This window comes from Lepus europaeus, chromosome 4 (genome assembly GCF_033115175.1).
Source record: "Lepus europaeus isolate LE1 chromosome 4, mLepTim1.pri, whole genome shotgun sequence".
NCBI lineage: Eukaryota > Metazoa > Chordata > Mammalia > Lagomorpha > Leporidae > Lepus > Lepus europaeus.
Window position 1 is genome coordinate 72,843,312 of NC_084830.1, and position 19,628 is coordinate 72,862,939.

Genomic DNA, 19,628 nt, shown 5'->3' on the forward strand with positions numbered 1-19,628 from the left:
TATAACTGTAAGCTTAATATTTCTGTTTGTGTGGTTTTGCTCTGTTTTGTTTTTTTAGCTTGAAAGGGAGCTCTGTGGTGAATGTGGAATCATTTAATTTTTGACTAGGTGATAACTAAAGCTTTCCTTTTGGGTTTGAGATCCTGATTGATTTCTCTTTTTTGAATGGTGGGAGATATATATATATTTATATAACCTGATTTATTTATATATAGGTACTCTGATTTATCCTTATGCCACTGTATAGAGAAATAATTGAAATAACATTGAATTCCTCTTCAGACTGTACTTGTCCACTTTTGTTCATGCTAATGCTATTAATTCTCTGAGCAGCCTGTACCTTTCTGTTAACCTTGGATGGTGTTGTATTTAAAAATCTCAGACTGCCAAAGATTATCATGAGCTTGATTTGGAAAGGGTTAACTATTACACAGTGTGTACCTGAGAAATAAATTTGTTAATGTTTTTCATTTAACTTCTAGAGCAGATATGCTCAACTTGAGATATGTTCCTATTTCAAGTCACATAGATTTTGAAACTAAACTGTATCGTATAAAGTTCCCTTGGAAATTGACATTGGAGGACATAGTATCTACCAGGCTATTTGTGCAGTGTGTAGACATTTTAACAAAGAATGAATTCATGTTATTTTTTACAGTAAGGACAATGAGAGCAGCTCAAATAGAATTTTAAATTATGCCAAATACAGGAGACTCTTCTTCCTTATAATGTCTAAGACCACATGTTAGTATAATATAGTTTAATCATTAGTCTTTTTAAATAGGATTTTCTTCACACAAAAAAAAAAAACAAAACAAAACTTGACACCTTAGTTTAGTGCATCTACAAAAAAAAAAAAAAAAAAAAACCAAACCACCCTTGTTTCAAATAAGTAGTTAATGAACAATGACTTTATTGTTCCACAATTTAAAAAAAAAACACTGTAGTACTATCCCACATTCTTTAAGTAGTCTGTAGATAGGATTACATACAGGGTTCAGCCCCAAAGGTACTATCATCATATATTAAATATTTTTTGATAATAAAATTTTCCAGGCTGAAGTGTTTGGGCTGTCTTCGTTTTCCTTTTCAATTGTATTTTATTGCCTTATATAAAATCTTCAACTGGCTCGAGGATTTTGGAATAATTCAAGGTGTTTCATTGATCATCTACTATTACTTCAAGACTCTGTGAAACATTTTAGGAAAACAAAGGCAAATATGGTATTTCATCCAAGAAGGTCACTTACAACAGCTATTGGAATTCAACCACAATAAATGTCGTTATCCTGAATCTTATGTGAATTTTAAGGGTATAGGAGAAATTTTGTGTGGAACTTCTCTAGCTGCTAGGGTACTTTCCTGATGACTTTTGTGAATGACTTTCCTCATGAGATGGTTTGGATGACAGGTTTTTTTTTTTTTTTTTTTTTAAGATTTATTTATTTATTTGAAAGGCAGAGTTACACAGAAGAGGAGAGAGAGAGAGAGACAGAGAGAGAGAGGGAGAGAGGTCTTCCATCCTTCTGGTTCACTCCCCAATTGGCTGCAATAGCTGGAGCTGCGCCAATCTGAAGCCAGAAGCCAGGAGCTTCTTCTGGGTCTCTCATGCAAGTCCTTGGGCCATCTGCTTTCCCAGGCCATAGCAGAGAACTGGATCAGAAGTGGAGCAGCCGAGACTCGAACCGGCACCCATATGGGATGCCAACACTGTAGGCAGTGACTTTACCCACTGCGCCACAGCGCGGGCCCCCGGATGACAGTTTTAACTCTCTGCATCTGTGCAGCTTCACACTTTCTTTGCGTCATAACAAATACATTTGTTCTGTTTGTTGTCTCCTAAAACTAGAATTGTTTTGCTACCTGATGATGTTGCTAATCTCTAATATTAGTCCTCTACAGTTTGCAAATACTCTCATAAACGCATTTGTATACTGTGCTATCTCAAAATGTTTTTGGAGGTAAAGGAATGATGAAGCACCCCGATCTTATTCTTGTAGTTAGAAGACCCACATTTTGACGTCCGGGTAGTGTCTTAACAAGCCAGGTGAAGAGCTTGCAGATCCTGGAATCAGAATTCCAGCCATAATAATTAACCGCAAATAATATAATCGGGTCTGATCTTGTCAGGCCGAGGGGATTTGTTTCCTGGCATGGTTTTTAATTTGAAGGAAAGATGGGGTACGAAAGGGTAGAATTAAAAGTGAGTTTTCACTTTGTAAAATTCAATGAAGTATGTTTGTAGGGCCGTTTTCTTGTTTGAGAAAGAGTTGGGGAAGGTATAGGCAGAGCTGGGTCTTAGACACAGCTGAATTGTCTGAAAGCCAAGGGGATATAGAATTCACACGTGAACAAGTCCGTGTAGCAGGCAGCAAGTCTCTCCAGTGTACCTTTACGCCAGTTTATTCTACAAAGGATCACTCTGGAATGCTGAGAAGGGTGTGGGATCAGTTGGCTGGTCCATTTCTCTCTCAGGTTCTGCAGTCCTTGACAGTAAGAGGTAGTACTTGGCATTTTCTGGTGTATGTTTCAGTGGTAGCAATTGTGTTTTCCCCCGAAGTTCACAGTTAACCTGCGGGGTTATAGCTTGTAATGTAAACCACTAATATTATATAACATAAATATGTTTGATTCATTCTCATTTTAGTGATAACTTAGTTGTTACTACTATAATCTTAACTCTGAAGGGATTGTTTCTGCTTAAAAAAATAAAGTGAAGCAATGAGTTGAGTTAGAAGCTAGATGTTTGGTTTCATCATTTCAGATGCCAAATCAAATTAAAATAACAAATTAATTGGCTACAGTAAAGGACCATAAAAGCAAACTGTGAGATTCAGGTTTAAGATGTATATTTTGTCTGTAAGCCCTTCAGTCAAAATGAATAATAAATTTATGTTGAAACCTCATCAGATATGAACTTTATAAAAAAAGTTGTTAATTGGCCTTTCCCTATTTTATTTTATATGTGACTATGTCTATTTTTTGTTTTTGCATTTTCTCATTAAACATAACATTTTAAGGGCTTTCTTTATACTTTTTCCTGTTTTTTTTTTTTTTTTTTTTGATGAAGAAAAATGGCACTAGCAAGACAACAGTGGTTTTCACGGTTTTCCTAACCATGGGTGAATTTTTACACAGAGCTTTCTGTGTGCCAGACACTGTTCTGTGGACCTTAGATGGATTCGTTCCTCTAGTCCTCATGGTGATACTGGTCCTGCTGTCCTGTATCATTCTCAGAGGGCTGGGGAAGCAGAGACCTAGAGGGCAGAGGTGCAGTAACCTTAGCCCAGGCTCCCCAGCTAATAAACATGGAGTACAGCAGGATTCAGAGCCAGCTGGTTGGCCTCCCGAGTCCAGCCTCCAGGTTGCTGTGTAACCTGCATTCAGCTGGTGTTGCTGATCTATTCTGGCATGAGGATGGACTGAACACAGGGACAAGGATAAAACTGTTAAGGTTGAGGTGATTTTTGTATTTTACCGTTTGTAGTTTTGATAAACGTGTTTTCCTTTCAAATACGTTAAGACTAGAACATTATTTACAGAGTGCTTTTTCTGCATTGAAAAGAAACATCTATGCATGAAAATCAGCTCGCTCCGCACTCAGAAGCCCTCTCTGGGAGGTCGAGCCCGGGTGTGGGGAGCAGGACTGTTCTGGGGGTGGACCGTGCGTGTCCCTGGGATGAGTGGGCGAGGCGAGCTCTGCACTGGGGCAGCTGGGAGCTGTGCATTACCTCTTCTCTTTCTCAGCAGCTTGCTTCCTTTTCTCTTGCCAAGTGAAGAGCTGGCTGCTTTCAGGGCCCTTATTAGCTCACTGCATCACTATGTATGATGGCACATTCAGGTGTAAAAAACCACAGACAATCCCAATTAAGATCCTGGTTTACGTAGGCTGAGAACACCCCTGGAATGTAACCACTGGCTTCAGATTTGCTGTTAATCATTTCTTATCCACGTAAATTCTCTGGAGATGAGCTCTTTTCTGTCTAGTCTCTCAGATGGGGAATTCCTTGTACTTTGTCATACTTTAAGGATTTATGGTCTGTTTGCCACCAGGTGGTATCATTCATGGTAGACAAGATTTTATTCCATGCGGTCTTGTCATTCAATCCTTAGGAATGGGTAGATATTCAAATGTGGTTTTAGCTGATAGGAGCCTACTGTATGTTGGTTTCTTCTTTTTTAGGAGATTGATTGATGGATCGATTGATTGATTGATTTGAAAGAGTAACAGAGGGAAAGGGAGAGACAGAGATCCCCTGGTTCACTCCCCCAAACGGCAACAACAGCCAAGGCTGGGCCAGGCTGAAGCCAGGAGCCAGGAACTCCATCCAGGTCTCCCCCATAGGTCCAAGTCCTTGGGTCATTTTCCTCTGCCTTTCCAGACGCATTAGCAGGAGGCCAAATCAGAAGCAGAGTAGCCAGGACCTGAACCACACTCAGTCTGGGCACTCTGGGGTATCAGTGCCACAAGCAGCTGCCTAACCCACTGGGCCACAGCACTGGTCCCTTGGTTTGTTTCACCACTGTGTTTCATTCTTCTAGTTAAATCCTCTTGCTCATTTGGCATCTGTTTGTTTTAAGATTCTGGTCAGTTGCTTCACCAGAACCAGAGGAAGAGTGACTTGTTTTGGGCTGACAGGGCAGAGGACTGAGCAGGGAACACCTGTCAGAGACTGTGAAGATGGAGCTGGGTCTGTGGGTAATGCTGAGCGGGCACAGGTGGAGCTGGAAGGGCTTCCTAGCCGGCCCTGCCCTGTGTGGTGGCTGCAAGTAGCTTCTGAGCAGTTGAGCCGTGACTAGTCTGAAGTGAGTATAAAATCACTCAGCGCCCAGATCTTAGGACAAAGTAGGAAAAAGTAAATATAAACTGCCTCGTGAATAATTGTGAAGCTATCGATTACTTGTTGAAATGATAACATTTTGACTGTTGTGGTAAATAAAAAATGTATTACTCAATTTGGTTTCACCCATTTCTTTCACCTTGTAATGTGACTGCTACATGATTGATAGTTTGCGGTGCATTGCCGTCTCCAGTGCTGCTCTGAACAGAGGCCAGCATGTGTAGAGGCACAAGGCAGGAAGGAGGTTTTCCCTCTAGATGGCACATCTGTGCCAGGCATCAGGGCACAGTTAAAGGGCAGGAAGGTGTAGACCCTTCCTAAGCTCATAGTCTGAATCAGTAATTTCAGATGAGAAGCAATTTGAAGTCTACAGATTCCTTGGTAGGACATAAAAGACTCTTTCATGATCTGAATCTGTGCTTCCAGCTTCATGCCCCAAACATTCCCACCCACTCCCATGTTCGCCCTCTAATGTACTACAGGTGGTTCTCGTTTACGAAAGGGAGAGAAGGATCCAACATGGGAAGTGGGATACACAGCAGACTCATAGAATGGCAGACGTCCTAAACAACACTCTGCCCTCAGAATCAGCCCTTAAGGCATTCGGATCTGGCTGAAGAGCCCATGAGAGTATTGTAGGCATGGAAAGCCAAGACACCATGGAAAAGACCATTTTAAGCAGCAAAAGTACCAAAATGCAAAATGTGTTTCCCTAAGAAGGCTGCAGAAAAAAGACACTTGTTTGACAACATCTGAACTAAAAAAAAAAAAAAAAAAAAATTAAAAAAAAAAGGCAGGGTCTCCTCTCTTTATTTGAGTTGGGGATGGTATTTGTGGAAGCAAGTATTTCAGATAATAATGACTGCAAGAATGGGGGCCCTTGTTGTGGCACAGCAGGTTAAGCCACTGCCTACAATGCCAGCATGCATGCCATATGAGTGCCAGTTCAAGTCCTGGTTGCTCTATTTCCAGTCCATCTCCCTGTCCATGTGCCTGGGAAAAGCAGTGCACCCACATGGGAGACCTGCATGAAGCTCTTGACTCCCAGCTTTGGCCTGGCCTAAGGGGGAGAGAACCAATGGATGGAAGATCGATCTCTCTCTCTGTTTCTCCCTTTCTCTCCATAACTGTACCATTCAAATAAATAAAATAAATCTTAAAAAAGAAATATATATACTGTTATCTTGTAGAGCTGGCAATTGTAAGAGGCTTTTAAAACACAGAATATATTTATAAAAAACTAATTTTCATAAGAGTTTCTTTCTACTAGGCTATTTATCTCACTTAATTTTCATACAAATGTTGTGAAGTAAATATTACTTCCAAATATTAGAGACATGGGAACTGAGCTTCAGGAATGCTAACCACCTTTCCCAAAGTTGCACAGTTGATAAATGGGGAGATCCAGAGGGGGCTCTAAAGCCCAATATTATTTGGAGGTTCAGCAACACTGGGGCCAAGTTAGGAGATGGATGCAAACAGGATAGTTGTTCTACCTTGAATGGAAAGGGACAGAGTTAGAGCTCTGGGCCACAAGTTGTCCTAGATCAAAAGCCTCCATAACCATATGGTAGCCCAACGGTGAGAAGAATGGAGCGTGTAGGATGATTTACTATGAGGAAATGTTGAGAACCATTTTTTATTTATAATTGCGGGGGCAGAGGTGCCCTCCCCAGCTGCTCTGGTTCTGTTCTGCCAGCTAACCAGCCCTCTCCCACTCTTGGTGCTTTTCCCCTGCCTCTTAACTTTGGTTCATTGGTTGTTCCTTGTTCTTTATTATCTTGTGGTTTCTTTCCATGAATCTTTTCAACTTATTTTTGTCTCCTCCTATTGAACAACACTCTCATATATCCTAAAGACAGAAAACCCATTTGACCCAACAATTACCATTGCCTTTGCCTGGATGGGATTTTTGTGCCACATGATCCCCATTGGCCTCTGGGCAATCTGTAGATGGGACCCTAGAGTAAGATGCCAGGAGAGGAGTGTCTCAGGGTCTGGTGATATTGTCCTCTGTGTCACAGCAGGCTGAGAATCCTCAGGAAGTTCCATGGACATGGATCATTCAGTTCAGAATAGAGTACAGTAAAACCTATGGCTGTGCAACACTTACCAAGGTCCGTGGAACTCTGGGTCTTGTGTTCTTCACAATTTGAATTCTCTGATCCTTCTATTCTGCTGTTGGTGTAGCTTACTTTCATTGAGGTAATGTGTTGTGGTATGTTTATCAGAACTAACCAGTGTTAAGTTATTTATCATTACCTCTGTAGAACTGAAAAGCTTCCTATATTGACCCATTTGAGGCCCCTTTTGATCTCCCAAAGTCCCATCACTTCCAAATTATTTCAACTCCCAGGTAGCCTTAACAACGGTTAGATTCTGGAACACAATTTTCTAATAAACTTGGTTGGAAATGTTATCAAAGTAGCTAAGGTTAGGTAAGGAGAGGCAAGCTAACAGAGGTAGGTAGGACGTCGTTTCTTATGTGAGGGGTCAATGTGATCAGAAGGCATCAAAGCAAGAGAAATGGACCCAGTTATTGTGAGACACCAAAAGACGATGTTTTCATTGAATTAGTAGAAGGTCTGGATTGCAGATATAAACTGGGGCACAGTTTAGCTTGTGCGGGCCTGGGACTGTCCTGAATGTCCAAACCACCTAAGCTCGATGTCATTTTATGGTTCAGGCAAGCAATGCACTACATTCACTTTTGGTTACATTCAGTATTTCAGGGTTGTGGGACTGGAAATGAACAGAAGCACAATTATGTGCATAACTCCTAAGAAAATTCAGGGAGAAAGAAATTTCATACTTCCTTGCTGATACTGAGAAGAAAAAAAAAAACCAGAAAATCCAAGTGCTCCCTGTCACAGCACTGGAAGGCTTTCAACTTTTGGTTCCCCTGCAGAATTTCAGTTCACACTGGGAGGTTGCCACTTGGCCACACGTGGTGGAGCTGACCATACCGAGCAATGCCGATGTCACATATCCATTTCTCTCATGTTATAGCTGAAGATCTCCAGGGATGGGCATTTCCCACACTTGGAGGATGATACATTCAGCTTTTCAATACGCTTCACCTAGACCATTCCTGGTGCCAGTGTTGACAACCCCCTGTTACATACTATGAAATGTTTATTTAATGGCCATTAGTGGAGACTTCGGAGTTGTGGACAGAGCATGAATTTGCAATCAAGAGTTTGGTTTGGAGCCTCATTCCATAACTTAGAAGCTTTGAGACCTTGGACAACAGGACACATCGCTGAATCTGTTTTCTTCTCTAAATCAGGGAATGATGTCTGCTTTGTAGACCTCTGAGAATTAATTAAATATTAAATAAAATAATACAGTACCCAGTACAGAGTCAAACACTTAATGTAATTACTCAACACCCCATATACTGTCTTCCGCTTTTAAAAAAAAAAATTGGCTTTTATCCAATGTATCATTCTCTCTCTCTCTCTCTTTTTTTTTTTTTTAAGATACATTTATTTATTTGAAAGGCAGAGTGACAGAAAGAAGAGACAGAGTGAGATCTTCCACCCACTGGTTCACTCCCCGCTGCAACAGCCAGGGCTGATCCAGGAGCCAGGAATTCTATCTGTATCTCCTATGCGGGGGGCAGGGCTCCAAGTACCTGGGCCATCTTCCACTGCTTTCCCAGGCACATTAGCAGGGAGCTAGATTGGAAGCAGAGCAGCTGGGACTTAAGCCAGATGTCGGCTTCACAAGCAGCAGCTTAACCCACTGTGCCACGATGCCAGCCCCATTTCTGCTTAGTTTTAATTCACCCATCTTGTAAATGTGGCATCTCTTCTCTGTGCAGTGTGCTTTCAATCCACCTGGTATGTTTTCTCACTGTGTATGTCTGATCTCCCCAAGTAGTTTAATACGGGCACACCTGTACACACACACTGTTGATTAACTACATCTCCCATGAACCAGTTATTCCTATCTTTGGGAGCAACATGGAATCTCAGGTTTCTGTCTGAATCACATAGCATTAATTTTGTTTTGGTTACTGTGATCTGCAAACACATTTGTTATTTTATTTTTAGCACCAAGTCATCTTGCAATCAACTAAAATCCCCAGGTTCTTTTCATCTAAGTGACCGTCATCTTAGTTTCTTACTTAGAGCAGTTAACTGTTTTCCAGCCTCATTGCAAACTTCTATGTTTGTCCTGGTGGCAGTTACGCTAGCTATGAAGACTATGTGGTAACACCCTAAAGCTTTTTCAAAGCCACATAATTTAAGATTATAGCTTTTCAAAAAAAAAAGCATAGGGAAAAATACAGGAAGAAAATACTTAGAGGAGACACACAGGTGAGAAGACGGGTTGAGTGACAGGGTGCCAGGTAAGGAGCCAGGGCTGGAAGTGGAGATAAGGAGCGCAGGCCTAAGGCCAGACTGCATGGATCCAGATCCTGCTTCTGCCATTTGATTTGGTAAGACCCTGTTTGACCTTAGATGTTACCTGATTTTTGTCTGGTTTTGGGGAATGATGATGATAATAATAATAGTTACTTCATGGAGTTAATTGTGAGCATCATACAAAAACACAGGTATACTGCTTTAGCATAGTGTTAACCTATTTTGGTGAAACAACTTCAAACTCCATAGGAGTTTGTAAAGGAATTTATTTTGTGAACATTGGTTAAGTACTTATGTGTCAGGCCTTCTAATAAAGGCCTAGGATAAATGAAAAATACTTAATTTCGGCCCTTCCAGAAACACAGCTTTGCACGTGAGATGATCTAAATAAGATAATTATGACCCACATGATTAATGACAGCAGTCCCTAAAGGCTGCTGGAAGAGAGGAGCTGGGACTAAAGACGATGACGGGGAGTGAGCTGAAGGGGAACACACAGGCTTGTTCCTGCAGGACAGGCAGAAGAACTGAGCTGAGCTGTGTGCATGGTAGGAGAGCAGCTGTGTGCCATTGCAGGCAAGGATGGAAGATGAGCCTGGGCACAGAGATCAGGAAGTTCCCTGTGTGACTTTGAGGGATGCAGAGGCTTCCTCTGGGAGGGAGTGGAATCCACCAGAGAGCTGTAAGCAGAGAAGTTATCTAGAGACTTTGGTTGGATAATCCAGGTGAGAGGTAATGAAGACCTGGAATAATAGCAGTAGTGGTTGGAGTGACCATAGGGAATACTGGAGCATGTATGAGAAACAGAGTGGCCTTATCTGATTTGTTGAGCACACAAGGATGGAAGGATGATGTTAGGAGACTGACATATTGCAGATGGGAAGAAAGTGATAGGTGAGTATAACTGAACAGGCAGCTGGAGTTTTGAAGTGGAAGCTTTGAGAGGTGAAGCCTGCAAGAAAGGTTTGGGGGAGGGGCTGGCACTGTGGCATAGCAGGTAAAGCTGCAGCCTAAAGTGCCAGCATCCCATGTGGGCCCCGGTTCAAGTCCCTGCTGCTCCACTTCTGATCCAACTCTCTGCTATGGCCTGGGACAGCAGTAGAAGATGGCCCAAATCTTTTGGCCCCTGTATCCGTGTGGGAGACCCAGAAGAAGCTCCTGACTTCTGGCTTCAGACTGGCCCAGCTCCGGCCTTTGCAGCCACTTGGGGAGTGAACCAGCAGATGGAAGGCCTCTCTTTGTTTCTCTGCCTCTACCTCTGCCTCTCTCTAATTCTGCCTTTCAAATAAATAAATAAATAAATCTTTAAAAAAAAAAAAAGGTTTTGGGAAACCATGAGAAGAGGTAGTCCCACCAAAGAGAATACACAGCAGTAGTTCTGTGTCCTAGTTAACATTAGGATTAATTGGAAAGCTTTTATGAAAAACATGGAAGGTCTAAAAATATAGATGGTCTAATGACACATCTAAAACCTCTGATCTGATGGGTCTGGGGTGATGTCCTGGTTATCAGGAATTTTTAAATTTGTTTTTAATATTTTGTATGTTTTTTTCCTCCACTTCTTATATTGTAAAATGTACGCAACATAAAATTTATCATTTGAACTGTCTTAACTGAACAGTTCATGAACAAATACTTTACCAGTGTTTTGCAACTGTCACTACTAAGCATTTTCAGAACTTTTATTCATCTCGCACAGACCCTCTGTACTCATTAAACAGTAACTTCTTATTCTTCCTCTTCTTTGGCCCCTGATAACCTCTGTTCTTTCTGCCACTATGACTTTGACTGTTTTAAGTACCTCCTGTGTGGAATCATAATGTGCCTTTGGTGTCTGCTTTCTTTCACTTAGGATGTGTGTAGGGTGCATCCAAGTTGTCCTGTTTCAGGCCTTCATTCCCTGTGAAGGCTGAATACTACCCTAGTATGTGTTTGTTTCTCCATTTATGTGATGATAGACATTAAGTTGTTTCCACCTTTCAGCTGTTATGAATAATGCTGCTTTCAATATGAATGCAACAGGATCCTCAGAAAAGGCTATGTTCAGATTTCAAAAATTGTTTTCTGCAACAAACCAAAGTTTTAAGTCCATTTTCCACTAGCTTTTTGAAGTTTCCTCATACGTATATCTGTTTTAAAGTCCCTGTGTCCGTTCTTTTGGATTTATACCTATAAGTGGAACTTCTGGATAGTATAATAATGTGCTTAGTTCCCTGAGTGAGTTTACAGATGCATCCGTGGTTGAGAATCTGTGATGTAGAAACAAAGCTGCTTAATCTGCAGGCTCCTTAAATGGTTTGAAAGAATTAGTGACTTTTTATGAGAATCGTAGGTCTTATTTTATATGTGTGTGTTTTCACTTTTTGGCTTTAATCAGACTTTCAATACGGCGAGCTTAACCCCAAAAGCAGGATGAAGAATCCCTGGAGAACCTAATTTTAAAATAAGGAAAGGGATACTGGCATTTAGAACAGCAGTTAAGTCGCTGCTGAGGCACTGCATCCCATATCGGGATGCCTGGTTCAAGTTCCATCTCCTCCACTTCTGCTCCAGCTTCCTGCTAATGCACACCTCGGGAGGCGGTGCATGATGACTTGAGTGCTTGGGTCCCTGCTTCCTATATGGGACACCTGAATTGAGTTCCAGGCTCTTAGCTTCAGCCTAGCCCACCTATGGTAGTTGCAGGAATTTGGAGGGTAAACTAGCAGATGGAAGACCTGGCTGTTTCAAAGAATTTGAATAGGCAGCTCATCAAAGAAGACAGGTAAATAACAAAATAGGTGCATGAAAAGAGCCTCAATATCACCAGTTATTAGGGAAATGGAAATCACATCCACAGTGAGATACCACTTCATACCCACTGGCTATAATAAAAAAAAAAAAAAGAAGAAGAAGAAAAGAAAATACCAACTGGGTGGTGAAACGCTGGGAAAACTGGAACCCTTCTGTATTGCTGCTGGGAGTGTAAAGTGGTGTCGCTGCTTTGGGAGGCAGTTCTTTGGAAAGTTACACATAGAGTTCCTAGATGACCCACCTATTTCATTCCTAGAAATAGATCCAAGAGCATTGAAAAAGCGTATCTGAAAAATTTGTACACAGATGTCCACTGTAGCATTATTCATAGTAGCCAAAAAATAGAATCAGCCCAAATGTCTAAAGGCCGATTAGTGATGTACAAAATGTGGCATACTCATATAGTGGAATAATTGTCACAAAATGGAATGAAGTACCAATATATGCTGCAATGTCGCTGAACCTTGAAAACACTAGGCTAATTAAACACAAAAGCCACGAAAGTCCTCTTCTTAAATGATTCTATTTAAATGAAATGTCCAAATTAGATAAATCCATTGAGACAGAAAGTAGTTTAGTGGCTATCAGGGCTGAGGGCAGGAGGAAACATATGTGTATAAATTCTAAATCATATGTGCCCCAAGTATTTGGGGTAGAGTATCATAGACATGTATTCCTTGGATAGGTCTGGTTAGGAAGGAAAGGGGCTGGCGCCGCGGCTCAATAGGCTAATCCTCCGCCTGTGATGCCGGCACCCCGGGTTCTAGTCCTGGTCGGGGTGCTGGATTCTGTCCTGGTTGCTCCTCTTCCAGTCCAGCTCTCTGCTGTGGCCCGGGAGTGCAGTGGAGGATGGCCTAAGTCCTTGGTCCCTGCACCCGCATGGGAGACCGGGAGAAGCACCTGGCTCCTGGCTTCGGATCAGCGCCGTGCGCCGGCTGCAGCGACCATTGAGGGGTGAACCAACAGAAAAGGAAGACCTTTGTCTCTCTCTCTCACTGTCCACTCTGCCTGTCAAAAAAAAAAAAAAAAAGGAAGGAAAGGGGTGAAATTTGAGTGGTCGCTAGAGTCAGATTAAAGGGATCCCCCCCCCCCCCCCGCCTTCTCTCTGTTTTAAGAATGGCAATTGCCTGAGTCTGGTTGTAGATTAAATTAGGAAGTTGAAAATGTGGAAACAGCAGAGCCTCAGAGAAGTTGGAGAGACCCAGGAAAGGAACCTGGAGTGGTTAAGGGTGCAGGAAAAGGGATCATACATCTTTTAAGACACCAGACTTGATGCTGAAGGGAGGGGTGAATATCTCCAAGGAGGAGAAAGGGGAGTTGAAGAAAGTTAAATTGATTCTCTCTGTCTCTCTCACTATCCACTCTGCCTGTCAAAAAAAAAAAAAAAAAAAAAAAGAAAGAAAGAAAGAAAGTTAAATTGAATGGGCATTTACTGAAGTGGTAAAAGCCTGAGACCAGAGTGAAGGGTTGGCTAGAACTAAGGGCCTGGGCAAGTGTAAAAAGCTTGTAGTATACTGGGCCATTCCACCCCATAACTCCACAATACGCTCCATTAGTGCTCAGCTGCCCACTTCCTCGAGTAGAGAGGTCTTGGGAGGAACTTTTACAAAATGAATTCTGTGAGAGAAGAGGTGTGGAAGTGAACTAAGGGTGCTAGGGGTGGCATGGGGTGGGTCTAGCGAGGAGCAAAGGAAAGGAAATAGGAAAAAGAGAGAAGGGCCTAGATCCTCTGTACACTGATGACCAGTTACCATGGAGGGAGTCAGTGTGCTGGGAGGCTGTGGGCAAAACCTGCCACTCAAGTGGGAGCAGTTCTGAGGGTCTGATCATGGAAGGCAGCAACTGAATGAAGAGGAGGTGAACCTTGCTGGAGCTGAGACTCACACAGACCTGTGAGGAAAGGTGCAGAGACTTTGACCACACTGGGCATAGCGAGGAAGACCTGATAATCACATGCCAGGGTTTGTGGAGGATGAAGTGGCGTGTTGGTGAGTTTGAGACAGGAAGGGAGGTAGAGGGTGTTTTTAAAGGAGCAGACGTGGTTATACAGGGCACCATTGATGGTGTGGTGGCCTGCTAGCTACTCTAAAGAATGAAGGTGGTTTGCCTGCCCCTCTGATCCCTGCCATCTGTGGGGTGGGAGCACAGTAGCTTCTGTTAGACTGGACTGCAGGGGAGGTGGTGGCCCGTGAGGAGAGCAGACTGGACCAGTGCTCTGTTAACACCAAGAATGGTGTCCACCAGCTGTACCTGGTGGTTCTCCATTGTCTTCTGGCCCAGCAGTCAGTGCTGAGCAAGCTTCACCCAGTTCCAAACCCTTGGAGCTTCCCTAAGGGATTCTGCATGACTTGGCCTGATGGGGAGCCAGGAAATCTAAATTTTTTTAAAAGATTTATTTTGCTTATTTGAAAGGCATAGTTACAGAGAGGTCTTCTATCCTCTGGTTCACTCCCCAAAATGGTCACCATGGCCGGGGCTGGGACAGGTAGAAGCCAGGAGCCAGGAGCTTCTTCCAGGTCTCCCATGTGGGTGCAGGAGCCCAAAGACTCGGGCCATCCTCCGCTGCTTTCCCAGGCACATTAGCAGGGAGCTGGATCAAAAGTGGAACAACCAGAACTTGAACTGGTGCCCATATGGGATGCCGGTGCTATAGGCCAGGGCTTTAACCCACCTTGCCATAGCGCCAGCCCCAGGAAATATGAATTTTTAAAAGCTCCTTGGATGATTCATTAGTGGCCAAATTTGGGAGCCCCACCTCCCCCATGGAACCCGTTTGCTTTCTTCTCCACAACAGCACTGTGCAAGTGCCTAGCTGACTTCAGCGTCCTGTGTCTGGGGCATTCCCCTGCCTCAGTATCTTCTGTCGACATTCCCAAGGTACTCAATTACTAGTAATCAGTTTAAATTATAAAACAATACTATGTGGTAATCTTCAAATTAACCAAGCTAGTACCCATTATGGTTGTGTGAGATGGGAACTCACGTACCCTGCTGAGGGGATTGCAAATTAATAGCTTCTAGGAAAATAATTGGACAGTATACATAAAGAGGCTTAAATATGGCCACCCCCTTTGATGTAGTAATTGCATTTCTAAGACTTTATTGTGGGTAAATAATCAGAAATGTGGATCAAGATTAGCATACAGAGGGGCGAACATTCGGTGCAGTGGTTAATTTGCTGCTTGGAATGCCCACATCCATATTGGAGTGACTGGTTCCAGTCCTAGCCACTCTACTTCCCATCCAGCTTCCTGCTACTGTGCAGCCTTGAAGCCAATAGGTGATGGCTCAAGTGCTTGGATTCTTACTGTCCATGCCTGGGCCCAGCCTTGGCTGTTGCAGGTATTCTGGGATACACTGGCAAATGGAAGAACTCTCTGTTTCCCTTTCTCTCTGCCTTTCAAGTAAAATGAAATATATAAAAAAAAAAAAAGACTTTAAAAGATTTACGTAAAGAATATTCATTACAACATTGTTTCCATTTTTTGCTACTATAAATAATCTAAATGGTTAACATAGAAAATGGTTAAATTATATTCATGTACAGGATATTATAGAACCATTTTATCATATTTATAAAGATACAGTTCATGCCATGGGAAAACTTCAGTGGATAACATTGAGAGAAAACAGAACTACAGCTATAAAATTACACATACAGAGTTAAGTTTTTGCTGATTCTCTTGGTGAGAAGAATAAGTGCTTTTTTTATTCTTTAGTGTTTTGTATTTTCTAGATTGCCTAGTAAAGGCATATATTACTTCTATTAAGCAAAAAACTTAAATAAAATTCCAAGTCTAATCCCCTTAGCAGAAGAACATGACAAATTTATTTGAGGTGAACATTGTAATGAAGTTTTCCATGCTCGTGCTGATCCCCAGTGTGTTTTCCGGATCCTTGCAAACTGACCATTTACGTGATGCACAGTTTTGCCAGGTTGTCAGCATCAAGCTTCCTAGCTTGTGGGTTTTTGTTTTGTTCTTTAAAATAGCTTTATTGAGATATTAAACTCATGTGACATAAAATTCAGCCTCTAAAAAGTGTGTGGTTCAGCGGTATTCAGCTCATTCACAAGTGTACAGCCAGCACCATTATCTGCTCTCAGAGCAGTCCGGCAGCCCACAAGGAAAGCCTTACTCATCAGCAGTCCTTCCCCATTTCCCTCCCCCCAGCCCCTGGCAACACCAGCCTACTTTCTGTTTCTATGACGTCGCTTACTCTGGACATTTCACATACACACACTCGTGCAGGAGGTGGCATTTTGTAAGGTCCTGTTAGCTAGTGCTTAGCCTTGCCTCCCTACACTCATTTACAACACTCCCAACGTAGCTTTCCATGACTTAACTTCAACCCAGAACTTTTCCTTGTGTTCGTGGTTTATTAAATGAACAGGAACTACTACTCATTCTAACACTTGAGGCTTTCAGACGATACAGCGTGAGCACTACCTGAATATCTGGTAAATAAGAGAATCGAATGAACAGAGTGCGGTCTGCCTTGTCCCTCCCCTTCTTGCCCCCTTGGAGAAGAAGATAATTGCCGAGTTAGTCCTGTTTCCAGTTACTGATGGAGCAAGAAAATTTCTAAAGTTCAGGGCAGCAGTTCTTGAACTTCAGGGTAGGCAGTATCAAGGGCTCATTAGACAGAGGGCTGCGCGCCCCCTCCAGGATTGCTCATTCAGGAGGTCTGATGAAGAGCCAGAGAGTGCCTGCCTTCCAGCTCCTAGGTGACGGAGTAGCACGGTTCTGCCGCTGTGTGTGCTGCCCCAAGGAGAGGCAGCCAGCAGCAGTAGCAGAGCCTGGCAGGGAGCCCTGGCAGCAGGAGGCTGGCAAGGAGAGCAGGATCCGGACTCAGACTGTCAGACCTCTGGCCACAGTAGCCACACTCGCCTAGCTGCGCTCTTTATCACCTGGTCTGCTCTGGGGGCCCGAAGGCATCTTGTGTGTGCTCACTACCACTCCCCTTCCCTTTGCTCAATTCTACCCATTCTCCAAAACCCTGCTCTGGTGTTCCGAAAACCTTTGCCAAGTCTTCCCTCAACAATAAGTCGTTTCTCCCTCATTAGCTCGCTGTGTTTTCCCTACGTACTGTTCTCCATGTTCGTTGTATCTTCTTCCTAAGTCTTAGATTTCCTGAGATCAAGTTCTGCTTCTCACCCAGTGATTATATTGCAGTGTCCCTGGAACACTGTAATTTGCCCTTAGCAGCTACTCAATAATTATTAGCCCAGCTGAACTAGCCAGAAGGAAATACATGAAAAAAGATTTTTAAGTTAAAAGCCCATAATTTAGGTTACATTTTAATATCAAAAGAGACCTGTGTTAATGAAAACATGACCTTACATAAAACTAAGTCATCCAAATGTGTTTTTGCCTTAATACTCACTTGCCTTGGTTCTGAAACCTTTGCTTAAAAGAAAACACCAGAGAGTCACGTTTGTGCTTACGAACACACATGTAGTGTGCTGTGTTGTCTCAGAGAGCTAGCTCGGTTTTCTCTGTCACTCTAATCCAGCTGAAACCAGGGTTTGCATTTCAGCTTTATGAATTATTATCCTTTTGATTGTGATACCAGACAGAAGGGATATAATACAGTTAGTTGTCTCTGAGGTGTCAAGCAATTATCTTAATGTCTTTAAAGTTTCATTGCATGCTTATTACTTGCCAGTTATGGCTAAATTAGGTGCGGCAGTCTTACAGATCTTTATCCATGGGTGCAGGTTTTCCTAAACAATTGTTCTTTATTCTCTCAGTGCAAAAACATCTTAGGACTAATAAAGGAAAAAAAAGTGGTCGAGCAGCACATTATAAAATAGGAGTTTGTTTTCATCTTTTTAATGCCTATTCAGGACCACCTTATTTAGGCCGTTAAATTATTGTTTGTAACACACTTCAAGCTCTTTTGGGTTTAAATTTGTTTTAACTATTGAAGGCATAATTAGAAGGTGCCATTCTTGAGTCCAGTTATGGTTCTAGCTCCACAAAGTGCCGTCCGTCGCTCCCCTCCTGCTGCAGTGAAGAGGAGAGACAGCTCTGCACTCTCAGCTTGCCAGGCTGCTCTGTGCTCCTGCCCCCCCCCCCCCCCCCCCGACTCAGCTCCATTGCACAGTCCCAGTGGTTCTATGGGACTGTGCTTCTGATAGCTGAGCGTCCCGAATCTGAAGCTGCAACCGAGATGTAATCTCTCATAAACTTACAGCATTGTTAGCTTTGATGAATACTGAAATTCAACATTTGAGAGGAAAAAAAAATAAAATGTTTGAGTCTAAGGTAATTCTTTCAAATAACATATTTTTATAAATAAATCCCTAAATTCTAGTAGCTCTCAGTAAATCATCCTGGAGGTATGTGTTATGTGTTATTTGCAAATAAAAATGTTCATTAGGCTAATTTTTAACAGACTGCATTGGATTTGTCTGGAAGAGGAGGAGGGCCTCTGTTGATCCAGAGCTTTTTCTTTTCTAAACAACAGCCAATATATTTATTACAATCTGACCAAAAATAGATATATAGCAATTTGTGTCATAAAAGAAAAAAGAAAAGAGGGCCTCTCAAACCAGGCTTTCCCCTGCTAGCTCATTTTCTACTTTTACAGAGTATGATGGAGAACGAGATCATATACAAAAATATTTCAGCAGCAGGTATGGGGCACAGCTGATTAGCCACAGCTTGGGCTGCTCACATCCCATGTCAGAGTGCCTGGGTTCTACTCCTGGACCAATTCTAACCCAGCAGATGATAGCTCCTGTTACTTGGGTCCCTGCCTCCCACCCATACGGAGTTCCTAGCTTCTGGCTTTGGCCAGGGCTGGGCTATTGTAGACATTTGGGGAGTGAACCAGCAGATAGAAGATCTTGTCTCTCTGCCTTTCAAATAAATTAAAAAAAAAAAAAGTGTTTCAGGAAGCTACTTACACTTCTTCTACCCTAGTGAGGAAACATAATCTTAACCTGCCTGAAGGACTGTAGCCATGTAGGAACCTTATCCTCTGTAGCCACACATCCTTGATTTCAATCCTGTACTTCATGCTTAAAAGGTCTTACCTCTACTTTATTTTCCTGTTTTCACTGGAGATTAAAAAAAAAAAAAATTTCTCAGGAAGTTTGGAGGAAGAAATGCATCTCTTAAGTTGCATCCCCAACACCCAGCCACCTGAGTGGCAGACAGCAGTGTGGGGCTGCACAGGAAGGGCGTGCCCTGAACCCCTCCTGGGAAAGCAGGGGTGGCTCGGGATGCACAGGAAAAAGTGCTCCTTTAGCTGGAATGTAGCTTAGGGGCTTGGAACCAGGAAGAGGGAGCCACTCATTCTTGTTGGAGGAAGAAGAATGTTTTTTAGTAACAGTAGCTGGAAAGCTCTTTGAGCTAATTTTCTTGCTCTAAAAGAGTCACATTAATGTGAGAAGAAACCTAAGAAAGCTTATAAAGATAAAGGGCAAAGGAAGAACTTAGTGTAAATTGGGAGAAATGTAAGTTAACATAGTTATAATGCAGTTTTGGTACTTTGGATATTGTGAAAATATATTCCTTTATTTGCCAAAGGAAATTATGTATACTTATATTTCATTGCTAATATCAGTAAGATCTGACCTAATTTCTTCATGAATTCATGAATTTTTTGTGCC

General features: G+C 42.4%; 1 protein-coding gene across 7 annotated transcripts in view; it reads left to right on the plus strand.

Annotated features, from left to right (window-relative positions):
* Positions 1–19,628, plus strand: part of NCOA2 (nuclear receptor coactivator 2) — a 291,581-nt gene that overhangs the window by 147,877 nt on the left and 124,076 nt on the right. The gene's annotated exons all lie outside the window — the stretch shown is intronic.